General features: G+C 45.2%; 1 protein-coding gene across 3 annotated transcripts in view; it reads right to left on the reverse strand.

Annotated features, from left to right (window-relative positions):
* The window catches only part of PIK3AP1 (phosphoinositide-3-kinase adaptor protein 1), a 1,689,354-nt gene that overhangs the window by 1,427,326 nt on the left and 238,501 nt on the right, over positions 1–23,527 (reverse strand). The window lies entirely within an intron of this gene.

A 23,527-nucleotide genomic window follows, 5' to 3' on the forward strand; every position in this document is an offset into this window, starting at 1 on the left:
AGGTTATTTCTACCCTACCCCCTTTTTTTTATTTTCACTCTTTTGGGGTGACTCGGCTTGAAGCTGAGTTCCAAGATGGCTGCCAACACTTCCTGGGTAAAGCGTTGGCAGCCGATCAGAGCAGTGCATTCCCCTGTGCAAGCTCTCTTTGTTCGTAAAGACTCTGTGACCACTATAATTTTAAACTTCAAAAAATACTGAACACATTTACACTAAAAAGGCAAAAGGCACTTCCTTGAAGCAACATCTACCTCCCTGCCAAATTTGGTGTAAGTCAGTTCAGCAGCTCGGGCGGTAGAGGGGACTAAAGGTTCCTAAGGGAATTAACATTACAAACGCAACCTTATTTCGTGCCCCATATTCTCAATCCCCACTGCACTGATCACCTCCAAACTTTCCCAATTAATAGTACCCACTGTTACACATTTTTGTCAAGATTTCATGCAGATTGGTCAAACAACGCCAAAGTTATAGCCAAGTCAAAAAATGATTCACCTATGGAAACTAGGTGCTAACTATAACTACCCACTGGCAACCACCAGTAGGTGTTTATATATATATATGAACAAGGCTCATGAGAGCCGAAACGTGTTTTGACCCGTGACCAAGGTGCGGCTTCACCGAAACGTGTCGGGCGTTCTTGACAATTTTGTGTAAATAAATCAGCACGCTTACGAATTTGGGCTCGAGCTTACTCCTTTTGATGCAAAAGTTGGTGTAAGGAATATTTGAGGATCGCCTCCTCACTCGAGCCTGCCGCCATTGAGAGGCTGGGGGACTGGCGAATTATGTTTGAAACATATATATATATATATATATATACCACAAATGTACGTTGTAATCCCGCAGTCTTTTACGTTGTTTACCTATATATATATCTCCTTGCCCCACCTGCACCTGAAACCGGCGCACTCGTGGACGGGTGCTCGTAACGCGGAGGTGCATCCATGTTCAATGTGAGCGCTCACTCCCTTCTCCTCTATGGTTTCGAGAAAGCAATCACAGGGTTCTTTTCCAAATCACTTTAATTCGTACAGCCCATAGTCAACGTGCCATGTTTCGGCTTACGCCTTAGTCAAATGTTTACATGTGCCACGCCAAAATGTGGCAGATTTTAAATACACATATTGGATCACATGATGCATTTCTTATAAGAAACCAACGAAGGACCATCCTTTTTCCAAAATCAGGCGCCATATTGGAGTGTATATCGTCAGGTCAAATCCCTGTAACCAAAGCAAAGTTAATATATATTGCTAAGCTACCAAGACTATACAATATATAATATCATCTGATTGTGTGTAAATTACATTATTCTATATCAAGAATTAAAAATGAAACCAAGTAGCACACAATTTTGTTGGGATAAAACCGTTTCCTAAATTTTTACGCTGTGTAACGGCTATGGTTCCTAAATCAAAATCCTTCATAATTATGCCGTATATCGGCTTAAACTTACAATTGGTATCACTCCTAAAATGCACTATGGACCAAAAACAATCAAAATTTAAATTTATAAAATGGTACACAGATTTGACATTTAAGTTACATTACAAAATCATTGATTCATTTACTTTGTATTCAAATTCAATCTCCAAGATGGATTGCTAGTTCTTCCTCTATATTCATACCTTTGAGGGTCTTAGTTCCCAAGTCAATGGTATACCTGGATTCTAGCCTACGTAACTTCTTGATCCTGTTACCCCCCCTCGCACTAATCGGGATCTGATCTAGCCCGTAATATCGCAACAGCTCCCTGTCACTGTCGTGTTTTTAGAAAAAGGAAAACAAGGTGGGGCGGTTGGAGCAGAAGGGTCACACGTTCCAACCAGAACTACAATATGTCTTCTATCATTTTTCAGTCATCCTAAGAACAGCTATTCAGGTTCAGACACAGACCTCAGAAGTAATTCTCATTCCCCTTCTCTGGACATCCAAGTGTGGTTTCCAGTTGTCCTAGAACTGTCATGTCAGTTTCCTTGTCTACTCCCCAATTTTCCATCAGTTCTTATGAATCCACTAGGTCAAATTCATCCTCTGGTCTCCAAACAATTACTTTGTCTAATAACTTGGAGACTTTCTGGAGATGTTTTCAAGTGCCAGGACTTTCGGAACAAGATTGTACTTTCATCAACAAAGCATGGGCTCACTCCACACAAAAAAATATTGTTCAGCATGGGATAAATGGTCTAGCGTTTTGCTTGGAATGGGATTTGGATCCAGTGGCAACAGATATTTTTTGCAGCAAACATTTTACTTCTTTGGCTTTGAAGGTGTTTTCTATTAACATAAATTCTTATTGTTCATCAATTTTAGCGAGTTACTTACCAAGTGCCAATCATTCTGTTAGTGAACACCCTTTGTTTGCTAAACATTTAATTGGTAACTGTTTTCCTATTCCTCCTTGTCCCAAATATTTGTTTTTTTTATGGGATGTTTCTATAATTTTTAAATGTCTACAGCAATGGCCAGAAAATGAATATTTATCTAGAAAGCAATTAACAGCCAAAATAGCTATTTTGCTTTATTTAGCATCTTTTAAAAGAGTACCAGATATTCGTACATTGGATCTAGCAGGTAGATAGGTATTTTACTCCAGAAGTAGTTACATTATATATTTCTGAAAGAATCAAATCTGCTACCATAAAAATATCATATCACATTTTTGGGGAGATAATGAACAATGTGTGGCTAATTATTTGAAATCCTATGAATGTGTTTCTGAAGTATTTAGATCTTCTCAATCTGGACAGTTACTTATCTCTTCCATAAAAACTTATGCTCTAGTTTTACATCTTACTACAGCCAGATGGATTAAATGGATGTTTCTGAAACACATTTCTTGATTTGTAGCTCATTCTATCAGAGGAGTGATAGCATCACAATCTTTAAATGCGGGTGCTTCTCTTATAGACATTATCCGCATGGCAGATTCATCTTCAGACTCAACGTTGAAGGAGTTTTATTATAAACCTGTGAATTATCTTTTTCTCAGATTTTTGATTAGCTGTGAACTTGCATATTCTGAAGCCTACTGTCCTGACAGAGCATTTGTGTGCAAGAATTGCCATTTCTATTAAGGAGGCAGAGGGGGAAATTATCCCACCCTTTGATTATAATTGTTTAATGTTATGGAATAATATTTTGATTCAATGTTTTTCCCTCCTTTATTTTTTTAACTAACTTGTATTGGGGGGCGCTAGAGGGCGCACTGCGGAATGGCTGCCTTCTAAGACAGCTCCGCCTGTCAGGTCCTCAATGCGGTGAGAAAGAGTGTTTAGCAGACTCACACTCGACCGCTAATGGCAGAAATACTTGTCGGAATATCCTGGCTTTGAAGTGTGTAAGCCGGGACACTGGTATAAAACTGCAAATGCCGAAAATCTGAGGCAGAACACTGAGCGCGTGACAGGATCAGAACTTGACAAGATGGCGGCGCCCTGAGACAGGAGTGTATTGGACCGGACAGGGACTGAGGCAAGGAGATGCGGTGTAACAAGGTAGGGTGTTTGCCCCGGTTACTGCACGGACGTAGAGAAAACGCTCATTAAGCACTGCCAAAGCAAGATTAAGAACCCACATAGCGCGCGAAAGAGACTTGAAATGCGGAATGTTGTAAATCGGCACAAAATGGCGGCCGGCGATAGCGATGGCGACCATTGCACTCTGAAGCGCGATACGGAATCATAATGAGTGAGGCCTCAGTACAACAAACAAGTTACCTTAAGGGTTGGATTGTGCCCTGCTCGATTGTGGTGAGATTAAAAGTGTTGATTCTGCTAAAACCGACAATATGTCTTGCAGCTGAGTCTGTGCTGTGTCCTTTTGCGCCCACTATGCTGTGCTTGTAACTGGGAGGTACATGAAGATATAACGTGGCAAATAGCATATGAAGACTGAGCTGTGGCACACACTGTCCTGGTGAAATTCAGTGCAAGCGCTTTTTAAACTGAGTGCAAAGGTGAAACTGCCACTTTTAACAGCGATGTTGTGAGGAGAAGGGGCTGTGTTAACTAAGATATTCTTGCCCTGGTAACCCCTGTGTTGTGCGACGGCTACAGGCGGCTGGAGGAACTTTTGGGCATCGTTCGTCCTATCAAGAACCTGGCAGGCGCGGGACTGTTCTGCGGTGCAGCTGCATGTCTGGACCTTTTGCCGGGTGATGATTGGCCGCGGTGGGGGGAGCCAGCCCTAGGGTGGCACATTTCTACGGGTTAAGCACTGCCCCTTTCACTGGCTGTCCATGCGTTATGCTGAGGAATGATGGTTGAGTAGCGGCTGTGGAACTCCAGTGGTGGGGCAGCAACCATCTGTGATGCAGTGAATCCCACAACAATATACTCGTACTGGCTCGCTAACTGTTGTCTTACTTCCAGGATTGCAGCGATTGCTGGCGTGATAATGGGGAAGCTGGATAAGCAGCAGACCAAACTACAGTTTGAAATGAAAAAATCAACCAGGGGTGCGACGGCACACTCGGACACTGAACTCGAAACTGAGACTGTGGCAAACACTGGCATGAAAAGTGTACTACAGGCCATACAACAAAGTTTACAAGATATAAATGGGAAATTAGACACCATTACCCAACGGGTGGAAAATATGGCGGCTAAATTAGACAAGCATGGAGAACGTCTTGTTGAGGCCAAAAATCATATCACTGCGGTGAAGAATGCATCCCATGCCTTGACCCACAAATGCACGGAAATGGAGAAATTGCTGGAAGTTATAAAAAACAAGGCAGAGGATTTGGAAGCGAGATCCCAATGCAACAACATCAGAATTGCGGGAGATCCAGAATCCACAAACACAGGGAGAATGAAAACCTATGTGGAGGAACTGATCCACAACGTGTTTGGAGTTGAATACTTCTAGACAGTCCTGCTAGTGGAACGCGTGCATAGATCCTTAGCTCCAAAGGCCGAAGCCAGGCGCAGTCCCCCGACCTATCATCGCTCGTATACTCAAATACAGGGACCGAGATGTCATTTTGAAGATGGCTCGAGAGAAGCAGAAAATAAACTATGAGGGTAATACACTGGAATTTTACCCAGACTTCACCATGACGGTCCAACTTGCACAAAAAGAATACAATCCAACGAAAGAGAAACTGCGAGAACTAGGAATAGAGTACGTAATGCTCTACCCAGCTCGACTAAGAGTGACGCATGAAGGCGGCTCTACGCTTCTCTTGTAGTGTAGTTCCTATATTCCCAATAGGCTCTGTGCATTGGAATAACATAAAAAATAGGTTAGACGTAGGACTGAAGTCGACTATGTCTCTATTGAATATGTTAGACTTAATTATGAATGCCAGCTAGCTTAGAGGTCACTAGAAACTTTCTTGAATTCACAAGAAGGGATATGGCTGAGATACCCGCCACCCCCTCTCAACACAATCCCCCAAGGATGGGAAGACGGAAACGGTTCTGAACTTGTGGAAGGCGGGAGGGAGTTACCCTCCCGGCCGTATTTATTAAAATATGAAACAAAATTAGAACGTTAAAATAACAGTTTCATATCATGTACAATTTCATTTACACATTACGATGTTCTTGGCTGACCTTAACACATCTCTAATACAAAGGTTCTCCTAGCCGATACTAAACATCCTGCAAATGCATTACTCAAACTTTGAAATTGGACATCCTAACATTACGGGCCAACGGCAAGGTCGTAACCGGTGTCAGATCCCCAATACCAGAACTCCCCCCTCACTTGTGAGGAGCGGTCGCACAGAGGACTGTACCTCTGTGCCAACTTCCAATTTCCCTTGTCTTAGCGGGGGCCCCCTGTTAACTCGACGCCATCTTTAGTGGTCGTCCGAGGACTCATGTGAGGTGTCTAGAAGGTAGCGTAGACCCCCCTCCCACCCCACACAACTTACCACATCTGCCGTCGCAGATGTCCTGGCCCCGGGAAATTCCCAGGAGGGGCCCTAGCCCCTCCTCCCCAGGGAGGGGCCTATGGCCGCCTTCCCTTTCGGCGTCCCCATCCTTAGAGGGGACCGCCTCCCCGTTTGAGGGGCCAATGGCCGCCTCCCCCCGGGCGCTCCCATCCATAATGGGTGACGCCCCACCTCTAGGGATCTTCTAATTCCTGCTCACCGATCATGACCTTACCGCCCAACCAAAATAAATACGACAATCTAAGACTAAAGTGGAGAAAAACAATATATACTTAAGCAAATCAAAGTATAATCTCTACCGAGTATCCGGCGCAACTACTCTGCTGAATAAAACATGCTGAAAATGAAAAATTATCAACTTTATTACACACCAAATTACCAACTTTATTCAAAACAACCTGTAAGAAAAAAAACAATATCACGACACTCGACTTTATTCCAACAAATCACTGTCATCAGGGGCTGGTGGGTGGGTCAAAAATGGCTCTTCGTTCCGTCTCGAGCTCACGTGCAACGGGGAGGTGCAGCTTCAGAGCACAGGAACAAGAGGATGCTTCCTTGGCTTGTCGCTCCTTTTATCCTTCTTCGGGCGGGCGTGGACCCACCTCCAATCCGCCTCCAGGGCGTGGCTAGCGGTGTTGGTGTCTAGGACAACCCCCTCTTGGGCGGGAAAAGGCGCGCCCCGGCTACGCCGCTTCGGGCATACCAGCCGAGACTCGCCTCCCGCCCAAAATGGCTTCCCGGGGGGCTCGGGGTACTCCACCATACGTTCGGGGGGACCGAGTGGTCGCCCCTTTCCATATGGCTGAGATACCCGCCACCCCCTCTCAACACAATCCCCCAAGGATGGGAAGACGGAAACGGTTCTGAACTTGTGGAAGGCGGGAGGGAGTTACCCTCCCGGCCGTATTTATTAAAATATGAAACAAAATTAAAACGTTAAAATAACAGTTTCATATCATGTACAATTTCATTTACACATTACGATGTTCTTGGCTGACCTTAACACATCTCTAATACAAAGGTTCTCCTAGCCGATACTAAACATCCTGCAAATGCATTACTCAAACTTTGAAATTGTACATCCTAACATTACGGGCCAACGGCAAGGTCGTAACCGGTGTCAGATCCCCAATACCAGAACTCCCCCCTCACTTGTGAGGGGCGGTCGCACAGAGGACTGTACCTCTGTGCCAACTTCCAATTTCCCTTGTCTTAGCGGGGGCCCCCTGTTAACTCGACGCCATCTTTAGTGGTCGTCCGAGGACTCGTGTGAGGTGTCTAGAAGGTAGCGTAGACCCCCCTCCCACCCCACACAACTTACCACATCTGCCGTCGCAGATGTCCTGGCCCCGGGAAATTCCCAGGAGGGGCCCTAGCCCCTCCTCCCCAGGGAGGGGCCTATGGCCGCCTTCCCTTTCGGCGTCCCCATCCTTAGAGGGGACCGCCTCCCCGTTTGAGGGGCCAATGGCCGCCTCCTCCCGGGCGCTCCCATCCATAATGGGTGACGCCCCACCTCTAGGGATCTTCTAATTCCTGCTCACCGATCATGACCTTACCGCCACAGGCCGGATAGTTGACCGGCTATCCGGACCCCCCACAAAAACTCCTACTTAAAGGTCATGGCTGCAAACTCTTTAACCAAGCTACGAAGTCTCCTATGAGTAAAGAATTCCCCACCCGGGACAAATGAACTCCATCCTCTAGATACATATGGTCCCCCCTGATACACCCATGCGGAATAGAATGCAATGTACTTGTACGGAACAATCTACCAAGTTTGTTATTCACCTTCTTCACTGAATGATTTACAGCAGCCACAGAAATAGCCCCCCGCCACACCTTTCGTGGAATCATATGGGACCATGCAATCGTGCACCCTGGAACCCTTCTCGCCAACCAACTCACTGTGGATAGTATCAACTCGAGCAGTACTCGTCTACCAGTGGTCACCAAATCATTGCCCCCAAGATGCACTATGAATACAGATGGAGGTGACCTTGTCCGCCCTAACAAACCCTCCATAAAACTTTGAAACTGGTCAATACAGAGCCCGCCCCTTCCATAGAAGGTCACCCTGTACCCGTATTCCCCAGCCATGTGAATCATGTCACCTGCTTTGAATACGTCTGCGGCACGCCTCACGTATGAGTGGCCCACGACCCACACCACTCTTTCCTCAGCCGGTGATCTTTGACCGCTGGTTCCCAGGTGTCGGGTCGACTGCACAGTCCGCCCCGCCTCGTAAGCTCGCGACACTGTAAACCAAACAAAAACAAGAAGCGTGAGTGCAAGACATAGGCTTCACAACATGTGCAACCGCACATACCTTTTATAACAATTCGAGGACCAACGCCCCAACTGTTTCACTTTTTCCACACTCAGACCCCTGGCGGTAGCCTCTGTAGCAGCCCCTATCCGGAAGGAATGGGTCCCAAACTCGCACGGGTTCAAGCCTGCCGCTGCGATTGCCATTGTTAGCACCCGCTGGAACTGAAACCTAGTCAGTGGGGTGGCGTCGGCGTGCCTCAGCAAGCTTCCCCCCCATGATGCCGCCCTCTGCGCCAAATACTCCTCAACGCATGCTACCGGGCACATGGGAGATCCCGGAATCCGCTGAACCACTACACTGTCCCCGATCGCTTTCTGATCGGTCTTGGACCTGGCAAATGAGACTACCATTGTCCCCCCCTTAATCTGAATGTGCTCACGGCACAGACCTCCCCCCGTATCCTGCTTGTTCCTCGCTACCAGCTCGCTTACCCGCATAGCCCCATGGAATGGTAATGCAAAAGCGGCCCGGAATAGCACTGTCTCTGATTGAGATGAACATGTCGCAGGGAGTACGGACAGTAACAGGGCCAACCTTTCAAGACCTATCGGGTGTCTTTCATCCACTCTGCAACCCTCACGGCGTTGCCACCCACGCAGCGCCTTCTGCACCAAGAAAGACGCCGTGGGATCCTGTATGCCATGGGCCCGTGCCATGAAAGAAATGGCGGCCCGGTGCCTATTGGCCGTAGCCACTGACTTGCCTGCCTGATGTAATGATAAAAAAAAGTTCAGGACATACTCTTCTTGGCCCCAAAGCTCCCCCCTAGCTGAACCCAAAAAGGACAAATAAGAACGGAACGCCCCTTCATAAGCCTTCCTTGTCCTGGGTGCTAGACTCTCTCCCACGAGGTCTTGTAGTCCGGGGCACCGAGAGACCAGAGAGCTTCGGGAAATGGTGCCGCCACCGGGTCCGCTGAGGGCAGAAAACCCCAGAAGGCCTGCATACGGGAACGAGAAAGCGCATCAGCTGCCTGATTTAACACCCCTGGCACATGTCTTGCCCTAAAGTGGACGTTTAGTCTCATACACAGCAGGACAATTTCCTTCAACAGTCTCAAGATCCATTTGCAGCGTGCTGCCTGACTATTGATACACTCAACCACGGTCATATTGTCAGACCAGAACACCACAGAGCGATCACGAAACTTCTCAGGCCATGTTTTCAAGGCCACCAGAATAGGGAACAGTTCGAGAAACCCAATGTTACCTGTCAGCCCACTCTCGTGCCACCATGTCGGCCAGGTTCGTGCTGACTAATGATTACCCAAGATGGCGCCAAAACCCACACTCCCTGCCGAGTCAGTCCACAACCCCTGCTCCACGGAGGAGACCGCTGGTTTGGTCCACACGACACGACCGTTGAAATCCGCCAGGAATGCCAACCATATGCGCATGTCCTGCCGGACCTCTGCCGAGAGCCTTGTGCGGTGGTGCCCTTCTTTAAGGCCGACCATGGCTTGAGCAATAGAGCGGGAAAAGGGGCGAGCCATCGGTATTACTCTAAGGGCAAAATTCAGCTGACCCACAGCCTGCTGCAACTGATGCAAATTTACCTTCGTCTCACTAATACATGTTTCAAGTGATGCCTTAAACTTCGTTACCTTTTCCTTAGGCAAACGGAAGCACCCCTCTTCGGAGTCGAGCTCTATTCCAAGAAACTCGAGCGAAGTAGCCGGGCCCACTGTCTTACCTGGTGCCAATGGCACGCCAAAGCGAGTCATGAGATCACAAAATTCATTCAAAGCCTGTGCACATTCTATGTCCCCGGCTGCCCCCAGAAATAGAAAATCATCAAGATAATGCATAACATGTGTAAACCCTGTTGTTCTTGTGAACGCCCATTGCAAAAAACTACTGAATTTTTCAAAATACGCACAAGAGATGGAGCAACCCATTGTATATATTTATCCATGTAGTAGCGTCCTTGAAACATGAAACCAAGGAGACGCTGATCATCGGGGTGTACCGGGAGCAACCGGAACGCCGACTCAATGTCCGATTTGGCCATCAGCGATCCGGGCCCCAGGCGATTCAACATGGCGACAGCCTCATCAAAAGATGCGTACCGCACCGAACAAACTCCCGGGTCAATCGCATCGTTCACCGAAAGACCCCTTGGAGCTGACAAATTATGTATCAACCTGAATTCCCCAGGGTCCTTTTTGGGGACCACTCCCAGAGGCGAACAAACAAAATTAGCAACAGGCGGCATGTCATATGGGCCGGCAACCCGACCTCGGGTCACCTCCTTCCCAATCTTTGCTGTACCACCGCCGTATTCTGCAGAACCGACAGTTGGTTCCTACATTGCGCTTTACCCTGAAAATCCCCCGCCGGGATGCGGAAACCATATGAAAAACCATCTCGCAACACCCCAGCGGAGATATGATCCGGATATTCATTCAGCCAAGGAATCATTGCCATGATATCAATCGGGGTAGGGAGAGGCGCCCCTCGGACTATTTCAGACCTGTTTGGCGCCCCCTCTACTTCCCGGATCACCATTTTTGGCTCTGCACATGGTCTCGGGGTGCGAGGACTGCCTGCACCCAGCACATTCATGCCTAAACCTGCAAGATCCCTGCGGCCTAGTACATTTGCCTCTGTTAAAGTTCCAGCAGACCCTTTTTTTACCTGAGTTGCCATTATTACTTGTGTGCTGATCGTTGCTTGATCCTGCCCGAAAGGGCGCCCCAGATGAATGGCGGGAAGACTCGACCATATTCCCCCCTAAAGATGGCGACTTCGCCGTGCCTGACTTCTCCATTCTCTGCCAGGAAATGGAGTCGAAACAATCCCACGTCAGGGATGAGTCGTGCTCCTTGGACTTACGAAATATGCTATCGTAATAAAACCATTGATTGCCACCATATGTTCCATAAAATTCCATGATACGTGTCTGATACACGGCTAATCCCACCAATAATTCGGGCCTACGTTCCCCCATAATTGCAATGAACATTCCAAACGCTCTGCCCCAATTGTCGATCGATTCCTCAACTCTGAAACCGGCCATCTTGGCGCGCCATACACTAGGATGCAGAAACTCCTTTTGATTTTTAACATGTTCAATCTCATAGTGATCGGTCAACAAGGAAAACATGTTCACGTATTTATCAGCCCATATCCTTTCTTTTACCTCAATCGGGATATGGTGAACAACTTTTTCCCTCCTTGAAGGTACCGATCCCTCCCCCGCAATCGGCAACGGCTGCTTACCTGAACCGGCCACTGTGACCGTAGTTCCTGCCGAACCAACGCCCGATACTGGTTGTTCCACGGGAGCCTGCGGGGAAACAAAAGGAGACGGTGCCTTCGCAGCATCTTTCGATTGCCGCAACTGCTTCATTATTGCCCTGGCTTCCTCAGCCGTGGCCCCCTCGTTCTCTTTGCCTAACCATGCCGCCAACTGGGCAGCCAGCTCAGGAGGCATATCCTCCCCGTTCACTGGAGTGACTACCACAGGGATCGGTTGGCCCACATCTGGGACCGGAGTCGGGGCCTCGATCGGGGTGACCGGGGGCGCGGGGGGTGCTTCGGGAACCGGGGCCTCCCCCCCCGACGCTCCCTTCTTGGCCCTTCTACCTCTCCCGCTAGGGACCACTCCCGGCAATGCTGGTCCGATGACTCTCTTAGGCCCCCCCACACCATTCATTACCGCCATCTGCTTTTTCATATCCGCCATGTCTTTCATCAGCATACGAAGCATCTGATCGGTCCCGATCCTCTTTCCGACCTTCTTGCTAGGCATCGTCCGCGTATACTCCTCAAAGGTCCTAGGCAGGAAGCTCCGAACTCACTGAAAGAAGAAACACACGGTTAAATTTTCAAAAATGGCTCTTCATTCCGTCTCGAGCTCACGTGCAACGGGGAGGTGCAGCTTCAGAGCACAGGAACAAGAGGATGCTTCCTTGGCTTGTCGCTCCTTTTATCCTTCTTCGGGCGGGCGTGGACCCACCTCCAATCCACCTCCAGGGCGTGGCTAGCGGTGTTGGTGTCTAGGACAACCCCCTCTTGGGCGGGAAAAGGCGCGCCCCGGCTACGCCGCTTCGGGCATACCAGCCGAGACTCGCCTCCCACCCAAAATGGCTTCCCGGGGGGCTCGGGGTACTCCACCATACGTTCGGGGGGACCGAGTGGTCGCCCCTTTCCATTAGTTTCTGACAACCACATAAACATGACAACTTTGCTCTCCAAGAATAAGGAAGATATCTCCAGAGTTGCGGAAACAATAGATAGCTATTTCAGTCAGTCAATCGTGCATGCTTCGTTTCACCAAAAGTGCAGAGAAATAGAGAGACGGGCGTTTTCAATAAAAGAGGTTATTTATTGAGCAGTCTTCTTTCTCATGCAAGAGAAGTGAATTGCTACAATTTAAATACTTGTCATAAAGTAAAGTGCGTACAGTAAAAAGAGTATTATAAAATAATACTGTAAAAGCATGGTATGGTTTCTAAGCCATACGGTACTTAAAATGGATAAAATGCATACAACGATAAATAATGACTAATCGTACTCAACTGGTGCTTCTAAGATACGCCTACCCCGGTGTACCTAACCTAAGCTTAGTACAAGGGAAGAAGTAAGTGAGAAGTAGAAGTAGTTTTAGTTAAATAGTTTCTGCCAAGAATTCTCTAAGGGTCTAATCAGCTCCGTACCTCGTTATAGAATGTAGGAGGTCTTCTATCTCTTTCTCAGGACTCGATCTCCCAGCAACCTGCAAGGGTAGCAGGGAAACACTGGAGCTGATTTTCTCGGCATGGGGAAAAGACAGAGTCTTTCTCAGTGCGTCAGCGGGAGGGTCGGCTTCCTTCGGCACTTGCTACAGCAGGGTGTCGGGCAAGTAGATAGTCGATCTGCTCCAAACCACGGTGTGTTTTGCTAGGGTCGATGCTGGTATATTTATACCTGGAGGGTGCCGAGTTTGACGTAAGGTTGGACATAAGACGTCATTAAGAACTCGCAGTTCTTTTCAGGACTTCAGGAGTTCTAGGACAAATCAAATACAGAAGCAGCGAAAAGTCCCGGGCTGCTGGAGGTTTGGTTTCTCTAAGAACACTTTGTGCTTTCTAGGAGTCTGTGGAAGTAGCCTTGCCGTATTTAGACTGCACACTTTGATGAATAGGTGGTGAGGTATTAACAGCGCATAGCCTATGCAGCAATGAATCTATAAATAATTATTGCAAAAGGGCATCAAGGGAACCAAAGACAGCTACCACCCACCGCTGTCAAGGGACAGCAAATTACAAAGTAATTGTTTTCACAATCGCAAAAGTTTTTGTGGAGTTCCCTGAGCACAAAAAAATATATATACACGTATCTGAAAAATTTACAGAAAATGTCTATCCAAACAATGATTGTCCATATCTGTGTAACCAAGTTGTGAAAAAGTCCGTATTTAGACTGCATTGGCTATGTCTTAATATGGGTATGATTAGTATGCCTATATAAGGATATGATTTGATATAACGATATAAGGGCATACATCAGGAATATTAAACTAGAGTCCTAGATTCGTCCACAACACCCACTCCACGTATAATGTCCATCATTACTAAATATTAAGTAATAAAACATATCTAAGCATGTGTTTTCCATCCCACCCCAAAATACATAAAATGCATTTGAAATGGCATGTACACGAAAAAAATGAGTATTGTACTGTACGTTTTCTAAGCAGTGGTATCATTCAAACAATGCATATAGTTTACATTTGAAAGGCTGACTGAATGAATCACGAAAAGTTACATTCATGAAATGGCTCTTAATACAGAAGAGAAGGTCGAGACCATTTCATCACATATTTATACAAGACTGTACATGTGCTAGAGGCTAAGTTGAAAATATTGTCTCTAGTTGTTTCAAAAATAGAAATCTTGTTCTCTTAGAATAGTTCTACTTTAGGTATCATGTGCCAAAAAAAGTAAATATTTTGGGAACGGGGAAAAATAATTTTGTTTGAGGAAAAAAATAGTTCCAAAGTTTTAGAAGTTCTGTTTATCAAAAACTGAAGGCCGAATTCAAAGTTCAGGGAACGCTGTGTGCTCCTGTTTTTAAAAGTTATTCTCGTTGTTGGGGGAGAACATTAGCTCAGATAGGCTGGCAAAGAATTTGTCTACAACAGTAGGTGAAAGTTCGTCCATGTCCGAAAAAGTAGAAATAGTGTATATGTGCGATGCATTGCCGTCATCGTTATCTAGATCAGCAATGGTTACTGAAGGTTGTACCTGTGTGCCGCTTTCATCTTGTACCTCACCGCAAGCTTGTAGGTGTGAGGTCTCAACGAATGCCGTCATCAGAATTGGTAGCCGCTGGGGACAACACGTTGCATGAGCCATTACCGAACCAAGCAAAGTATCGACATCCATAGGTACTGCTGATGGGAGTGTGAGACAGACGTCTAACACACATTCTTTTCCGCAGAGCAGGCATCGTAGAACAGGTAGGATGCAATCTTGCCAGATGGTCTGAATGAAAGGAACCATGTGGTATTCAGATCTCTTAGCCGACCCAAGCCGATGACTTTGGTAATCCTATCTCTGTACCGCATTGCCAGGATCGTTTGTTCCATGATATCCTGGGTATTGCTTGTGACTGGACTTGCCATATTGGAGCAGAAGGAACAAAAATAAAATTCCTGCTACGAGTCCCAAGAGGAGAGGCAGGCCGACAAAAACAGAGTGCACTAAATTCGGGAAGATGCTCAGGACTGCTTTTAAGCGTGCTAATAGTCCCGAAAAAATTGTCTTAAATACATGTGCGATGCTGCTGGTATCAGACATGTTTAAGATTTGGCTCAATATTTCTACGAAATGCATGGGGCAATTTGTTGATAAGAATGCATGTATCTCTGCAGAAGTCCTTGATACCTGCAGGTCATACATTTCTCTAGGCGATGTCAAAGGCACAGTTTTTTGCAAAAGAATGGACTTCATTCTGCTTAAAGTATCAATTCGAATAGAAGAGATATTCAATGAAGGCCATATCGTTGCCTCCTTGTCTGGTTTGCTGTGTGAATACAATACTTGCATACAGCAAGTGACCCTGGATGTAACACTAACGAGATAGGCCGTTCCTGCAAACGTGCCACAACAGCTATGGTCACTTAACATAACGTAACTGCCGTTGGAAAGTTGTCTGAAAAAAGGTTCTATTTGTGTGGCTTGGGTGCCGTGCAGGTGGCAAGAAAGGTCATTAGATGAACCTTCGCAGGCTCCATATAAGTTAATTTCTTGACACAGAAGTGTACCGCTTAGTTGCCACTAAGAAATACCTCTTTTTTCCCCCACTCCAACATCTATGTGTGTAAGGTAAATTCCAGGTTGACTTGATGTACCCTTTATCCAACTTTTCATACAGGCCCACTGGTATGTGCTTTAGGCAATATTGAAACTGAAATGTTGTTATTGGTATTGTAATGGTGCCATGTATTATCCACTCAATGACAGGCTTCTCGGAAACTGTCAATGGTAATCTCTCGAGTTTTTCAATGCTCAGCACCGTATATTCTGCTCCTCTTTGTGCCAAAGAAATTTGTTTATCTGTTAGGTTAAAATTAGAAAATAATGACGTCGCGTTAATCAGGCGCCAAGGCACATATCCTGAACGGAGGTTTTGCAATGTCCAGCCTAATTGTACAATAGAACGTAATTGGGACTGGCCATGTTGCAACATTTCTCGTATTTTCTCAGCAGTTTCAATTTGCGTTACTTTCCAAGCCTCGTTGTAAGCAGCATATATACCGGCGTGTATGAAACGTTTTTGATGCTGTTTACGAAGTACCAATAAGAAATCTCGCAAGTCAGCACCTTCTTTAAGTAAGGTCAAGTGTTGCCTAATTTCAGGAAGTGAGGATTTCTGTAGCCATTCGAGGCATAGTTTTCCTACACTGTATGTGGTGACTATCCCTGGATGTTGTCTCTGGGAATATCTAGGGTCTGGCCTGTTTTGAGTGAACCCCTGTTTTATTCAGGAATCTATCTTGACAGTTATTAGTGTCTGTGGGCCAGATCAAGCTTTTTTTTAAATCAGGATTAGTTCTGTTTTGGTGTAAAATATGGTATACGTCTATCTCCATATCTGTAGTGCAATTACTATCAGGTATTGGCTTTGGTATAGACGGCTTGTTTAAATCCTTAATCTTGGCTAATACAAGACAGGTTGTTTGTTGAATGGTGTCATTCAGGAACAATATTTGTTCTGGGATCATGCAGGCTCTGAATAATGATTCTAAACCTTGTACCTGCCAGTCTTTTGTACCCCAGACCGTTTTTGTCTCAATGTTGTCTTTCCAAAATTCAAAACCAAATGTAGACAACTGTGCATAAAATGTTGCAGATTAAATCAGTTTAGTATTTGTTTAACATGTTTTTCATTCCTGTCTTATTCATAATTTTGAAATAAAACGTTTCTGGATCTGTGTTATTAAACCCTGAGAAGTATGGGAATTTATCATAAAATGTTTTCGAGCTGCCTTTTGGCGGTGTTGGACAATGTTCCCATTGATTATAAGTATAAACATTTCTTGGATTCGCAGATTTATGCAAATATTGGTGTCCATAATGATTAAAGCAATACATTTCTTCATAATCTGATGAACCTTCTAAATAATCATGTTCTGTGAATTTTTTGTTGACATTTCTAAATCTGACATCATGTTATTAATAGTTTCAAAGTCCCAATCATCGGAGAAAGTGCTCGTTGAGACAAAGTCACTTAAAGAAACCTTGAACTGGTGTGGATACTTCAAGAGTTCAACCGGGCCATAGATGTCGTAATCAGTAGTGTCCCATGCTACAACACCAGGTATAGGAATGAATGTGATGTTCACTGATGACAGTTCTCTTTTTTCAATGTGAGAAGATTTGTGAGGCTTTAGAACCAAGTTGATTTTCTGACTTGCTGTGTCCATTGTACTGTATTTTCCATCAATCATTCTTCCCAAGCTTAAAACTAAAATGAGCCAGAGCAGGAGGAAAAGTACACCTAACACAATCCACAATTCAATCCATGGTGAAATCAGATATGCTTCTCCAAGTTGATGAAAGAGTTCTCTTGTTTTTTCTTTGAAAGTCTTGTTTGCTGGCTTCTCTTCATGTTCACTAGGATCCTCTGAAAAGTCATCGAAATTGATGAAGTAGCCAGATGCAGTTCTATCAATTGTTGGAATTGCTTCAGGATTTCCAATAATTTTTCTATTGGATTCTTCCTTTGGCATATTTGTATAGTCAGAGGCTACATCATTGTAGACAGGTGTTTCTTGACAAACTGTTGCAATTTGGGTTTCAAGAGGCACAAGTTCCATGGCTTTGTTGCATAGTCCTTCTTTTCTCACTGCAGGTTTATCAAAAGTGATTAGTCTCTCAGTTTGAACCTCTTGAATTGTAGCTAGGTTTGATCTTCTGCTACATCTTGGGAGTCCACTGGGCCTACTTCTTATTATTGGCCACATGAATGTGGTTTTACCAGGTCGATTGATACAACTCTGTTCTCCTTTTTACCAGTGAGGGGCGGTAGTACTACTGATCTTGTTCCTTGAATTGCTAAGACATGTACTGCTTTTCTGGAAGAAGGCCCAAATTCCTTCTTTACCGTGATCTTTTCTCTGACCAGATCCCCAATCTTCGGAATCCAGACAGGTCTTGCTGGGACAGGTGGTTTTTCTTCAGTGGCCATTGGCTTTTGCTTTGTGTTACTTTGACTTCTTCTTGTTTCATTTAAGTCCTGTAAAACAGCCAAACAATATTTGATATCAAAGGTTTTTTGTTCCACCACTCAAGTATGGCGATCAAAGTCTTCGATCAGCATTCTAGTACCGAACAAGAGTGATTCCACCCAGAGAATGTCTTGGCAGATTATTAAGACTACGCTGGACACTTGTTAGATGTTTGACCCACCCATCACCCGAACCTAATACCCTCGCTGTTATAGATTGCTGTATGTCACAGTTTTTTCTCTCCACTACCACATTACCCTCAGGATGGAAGGGGCTAGAGTACCGCAATGCAATGCCCAAGCTGGTCAAGGCCTCTTTTTAAGCTCGAGAGCTAAACGCAGGACCCTGGTCAGAATGTAGCGTGCCAATTGTGTATGTGCCGATAAAGACTCGCAGATCTTTAATAACAGTTCTGGCGTCAGGCGAGCGTTGGGGCCACATCCAAATGAATCTCGTCTTAATATTTATGGGACCGCATTTGTCCGGGCGGACGCCTGTGTGTAGATAGTCTAATGCTGTCTAACCACATGGATGCTGCACATATTCCTCTGCTGTGCTGGGTCTCAATGTAAAAGGGTGTGGTCATGACGAGCTCAGCTAGTCATGAGCATAGCTCCACTGTACCTCATGACGAGCTGAGCTCGTCATGAGCATCGAAGGGGTTAATAGAGGTGTCTGGGCTGTTCTTACTGTGCCTGAGTCAGTTATCTGGTCCGGTTCACAACTGCGATCTCTGTTGCAGTCCTGACAATCTATTGCAAAGTTATAAACTTGCACGCTCATTCCCAGCCACCAGTACTTCAACTGTAATTCTATTAGAGATTTTAAGATCTCTTGATGCCTCAGACCCAATCCCATGTGTGCTTCTTGAATCAAGTAACCCTCTGGTTCCTGTTTGGAATTACTCTGTCCCCCACTCCAGGGATTTGAGCAAAAGTAACGGAGTTTGCATCAATTATGTATGTATTTCCGAGTGGATAATTTAGAGGATATGCAGCGTAATTGCCTTCCATTGAGGCTTTTACTGCTAGTAGAGTTTCACCATCTATTCTTTTTTTTAACGCTTTACTGTAGCTACGGTAGCCGGTTGAACAGCTGCCTTTGCGGCTTTATCAGCCAACTAATTCCCTGCAACGTGAACGTCATCACGTTGAAGACTCAGCGTATGTATCACGTGAGTCTTTCGTAGTTTTTTCTGTAAAAGAACTACTTGTTCCCATAGCTTTTTGTGCTTTATTGTGCCACCTTTCTCATCTTTGTAATCGTTTTCAATCCAGGTCTGCAAGAAATCATTTTAAGGCTAGACGCAGTAATGTGAATCGCACACTATTAGTGTGGGGAATTCGTGATCGGCATTTTCAATCGCCATCTTTAAAGCCTGTAGTTTAGCTCGCTGAGCTGTGCAGTTTCTGAGTGATTGAGTTTTAGTGACCATTGGTCTGAATTTACCTATGCGCCAGCGACCTTTTACAATTGTGCATGCCGCATTGTATACTTGGTTATCCACAATCCAGTGTTTTGCAGATCCATTTGTGTAGATTACACAGACGTACTGTTCGAGAGGCAGAATATCGGTCGGCAGTGGTCATTCATTGTATTCTAGATTTTATATTTTTTTCATTTTGGGATCAAAAGTGTGTACCACGTCTGTTGCATCAAGAGAATTAACCCATTGTATCGATTCTGGCTGTAACGCTATAGCATTTGGAATGCTCGGTCTTGTTACTGCCTCAAGGGCTGATACTGCTGTCAAAACAGATATGCGATTCCCTTGGGCTCGGGCTTTTACTTTTGCTACAGCAGTTTGAACCGCAGTTAGAATTTTTTCAGTAGAACTGAATTTCATTTCAGCAAGTGTGTACAAGTGTGATTTGTAAACTATTGGTACCGTTTTCTCCCTCATTAGAGGTCAGGTATGTGAATCCGCATCTTCCTGGGATGACTCGGATTACAAGGTTGCGTTCGTTTACGCATGTTTGCAGCTTTGTTTTAGTTAACATGTCTGTTTGTATTGAACGTAAAATTTTTGTTTTGTTGCATAGTCCTTCTTTTCTCACTGCAGGTTTATCAAAAGTAATTAGTTTCTCAGTTTGAACCTCTTGAATTGTAGCTAGGTTTGATCTTCTGCTACATCTTGGGAGTCCACTGGGCCTACTTCTTATTATTGGCCACATGAATGTGGTTTTACCAGGTCGATTGATACAACTCTGTTCTCCTTTTTACCAGTGAGGGGCGGTAGTACTACTGATCTTGTTCCTTGAATTGCTAAGACATGTACTGCTTTTCTGGAAGAAGGCCCAAATTCCTTCTTTACCATGATCTTTACTCTGACCAGATCCCCAATCTTCGGAATCCAGACAGGTCTTGCTGGGACAGGTGGTTTTTCTTCAGTGGCCATTGGCTTTTGCTTTGTGTTACTTTGACTTCTTCTTGTTTCATTTAAGTCCTGTAAAACAGCCAAACAATATTTGATATCAAAGGTTTTTTGTTCCACCACTCAAGTATGGCGATCAAAGTCTTCGATCAGCATTCTAGTACCGAACAAGAGTGATTCCACCCAGAGAATGTCTTGGCAGATTATTAAGACTACGCTGGACACTTGTTAGATGTTTGACCCACCCATCACCCGAACCTAATACCCTCGCTGTTATAGATTGCTGTATGTCACAGTTTTTTCTCTCCACTACCACATTACCCTCAGGATGGAAGGGGCTAGAGTACCGCAATGCAATGCCCAAGCTGGTCAAGGCCTCTTTGTAAGCTCGAGAGCTAAACGCAGGACCCTGGTCAGAATGTAGCGTGCCAATTGCGTATGTGCCGATAAAGACTCGCAGATCTTTAATAACAGTTCTGGCGTCAGGCGAGCGCTGGGGCCACATCCAAATGAATCTCGTCTTAATATTTATGGGACCGCATTTGTCCGGGCGGACGCCTGTGTGTAGATAGTCTAATGCTGTCTAACCACATGGATGCTGCACATATTCCTCTGCTGTGCTGGGTCTCAATGTAAAAGGGTGTGGTCATGACGAGCTCAGCTAGTCATGAGCATAGCTCCACTGTACCTCATGACGAGCTGAGCTCGTCATGAGCATCGAAGGAGTTAATAGAGGTGTCTTGGCTGTTCTTACTGTGCCTGAGTCAGTTATCTGGTCCGGTTCACAACTGCGATCTCTGTTGCAGTCCTGACAATCTATTGCAAAGTTATAAACTTGCACGCTCATTCCCAGCCACCAGTACTTCAACTGTAATTCTATTAGAGATTTTAAGATCTCTTGATGCCTCAGACCCAATCCCATGTGTGCTTCTTGAATCAAGTAACCCTCTGGTTCCTGTTTGGAATTACTCTGTCCCCCACTCCAGGGATTTGAGCAAAAGGAACAGAGTTTGCATCAATTATGTATGTATTTCCGAGTGGATAATTTAGAGGATATGCAGCGTAATTGCCTTCCATTGAGGCTTTTACTGCTAGTAGAGTTTCACCATCTATTCTTTTTTTTTAATGCTTTACTGTAGCTACGGTAGCCGGTTGAACAGCTGCCTTTGCGGCTTTATCAGCCAACTAATTCCCTGCAACGTGAACGTCATCACGTTGAAGACTCAGCGTATGTATCACGTGAGTCTTTCGTAGTTTTTTCTGTAAAAGAACTACTTGTTCCCATAGCTTTTTGTGCTTTATTGTGCCACCTTTCTCATCTTTGTAATCGTTTTCAATCCAGGTCTGCAAGAAATCATTTTAAGGCTAGACGCAGTAATGTGAATCGCACACTATTAGTGTGGGGAATTCGTGATCGGCATTTTCAAGCGCCATCTTTAAAGCCTGCAGTTTAGCTCGCTGAGCTGTGCAGTTTCTGAGTGATTGAGTTTTAGTGACCATTGGTCGGAATTTACCTATGCGCCAGTGACCTTTTACAATTGTGCATGCCGCATTGTATACTTGGTTATCCACAATCCAGTGTTTTGCAGATCCATCTGTGTAGATTACACAGACGTACTGTTCGAGAGGCAGAATATCGGTCGGCAGAGGACATTCATACTTGTATTCTAGATTTTATATTTTTTTCATTTTGGGATCAAAAGTGTGTACCACGTCTGTTGCATCAAGAGAATTAACCCATTGTATCGATTCTGGCTGTAACGCTATAGCATTTGGAATGCTCGGTCTTGTTACTGCCTCAAGGGCTGATACTGCTGTCAAAACAGATATGCGATTCCCTTGGGCTCGGGCTTTTACTTTTGCGACAGCAGTTTGAACCGCAGTTAGAATTTTTTCAGTAGAACTGAATTTCATTTCAGCAAGTGTGTACAAGTGTGATTTGTAAACTATTGGTACCGTTTCTCCCTCATTAGAGGTCAGGTATGTGAATCCGCATCTTCCTGGGATGACTCGGATTACAAGGTTGCGTTCGTTTACGCGTGTTTGCAGCTTTGTTTTAGTTAACATGCCTGTTTGTATTGAACGTAAAATTTTTGTTTTGTTGCATAGTCCTTCTTTTCTCACTGCAGGTTTATCAGAAGTAATTAGTTTCTCAGTTTGAACCTCTTAAATTGTAGCTAGGTTTGTTCTTCTGCTACATCTTGGGAGTCCACTGGGCCTACTTCTTATTATTGGCCACATGAATGTGGTTTTACCAGGTCGATTGATACAACTCTGTTCTCCTTTTTACCAGTGAGGGGCGGTAGTACTACTGATCTTGTTCCTTGAATTGCTAAGACATGTACTGCTTTTCTGTAAGAAGGCCCGAATTCCTTCTTTACCGTGATCTTTTCTCTGACCAGATCCCCAATCTTCGGAATCCAGACAGGTCTTGCTGGGACAGGTGGTTTTTCTTCAGTGGCCATTGGCTTTTGCTTTGTGTTACTTTGACTTCTTCTTGTTTCATTTAAGTCCTGTAAAACAGCCAAACAATCTTTGATATCAAAGGTTTTTTGTTCCACCACTCAAGTATGGCGATCAAAGTCTTCGATCAACATTCTAGTACCGAACAAGAGTGATTCCACCCAGAGAATGTCTTGCCAGATTATTAAGACTACGTTGGACACTTATTAGATGTTTGACCCACCCATCACCCGAACCTAATACCCTCGCTGTTATAGATTGCTGTATGTCACAGTTTTTTCTCTCCACTACCACATTACCCTCAGGATGGAAGGGGCTAGAGTACCGCAATGCAATGCCCAAGCTGGTCAAGGCCTCTTTGTAAGCTCGAGAGCTAAACGCAGGACCCTGGTCAGAATGTAGTGTGTCAATTGCGTATGTGCCGATAAAGACTCGCAGATCTTTAATAACAGTTCTGGCGTCAGCCGAGCGCTGGGGCCACATCCAAATGAATCTCGTCTTAATATTTATGGGACCGCATTTGTCCGGGCGGACGCCTGTGTGTAGATAGTCCAATGCTGTCTAACCACATGGATGCTGCACATATTCCTCTGCTGTGCTGGGTCTCAATGTAAAAGGGTGTGGTCATGACGAGCTCAGCTAGTCATGAGCACAGCTCCACTGTACCTCATGACGAGCTGAGCTCGTCATGAGCATCGAAGGGGTTAATAGAGGTGTCTGGGCTGTTCTTACT

Source organism: Lissotriton vulgaris, chromosome 5 (assembly GCF_964263255.1).
Source record: "Lissotriton vulgaris chromosome 5, aLisVul1.2, whole genome shotgun sequence".
NCBI lineage: Eukaryota > Metazoa > Chordata > Amphibia > Caudata > Salamandridae > Lissotriton > Lissotriton vulgaris.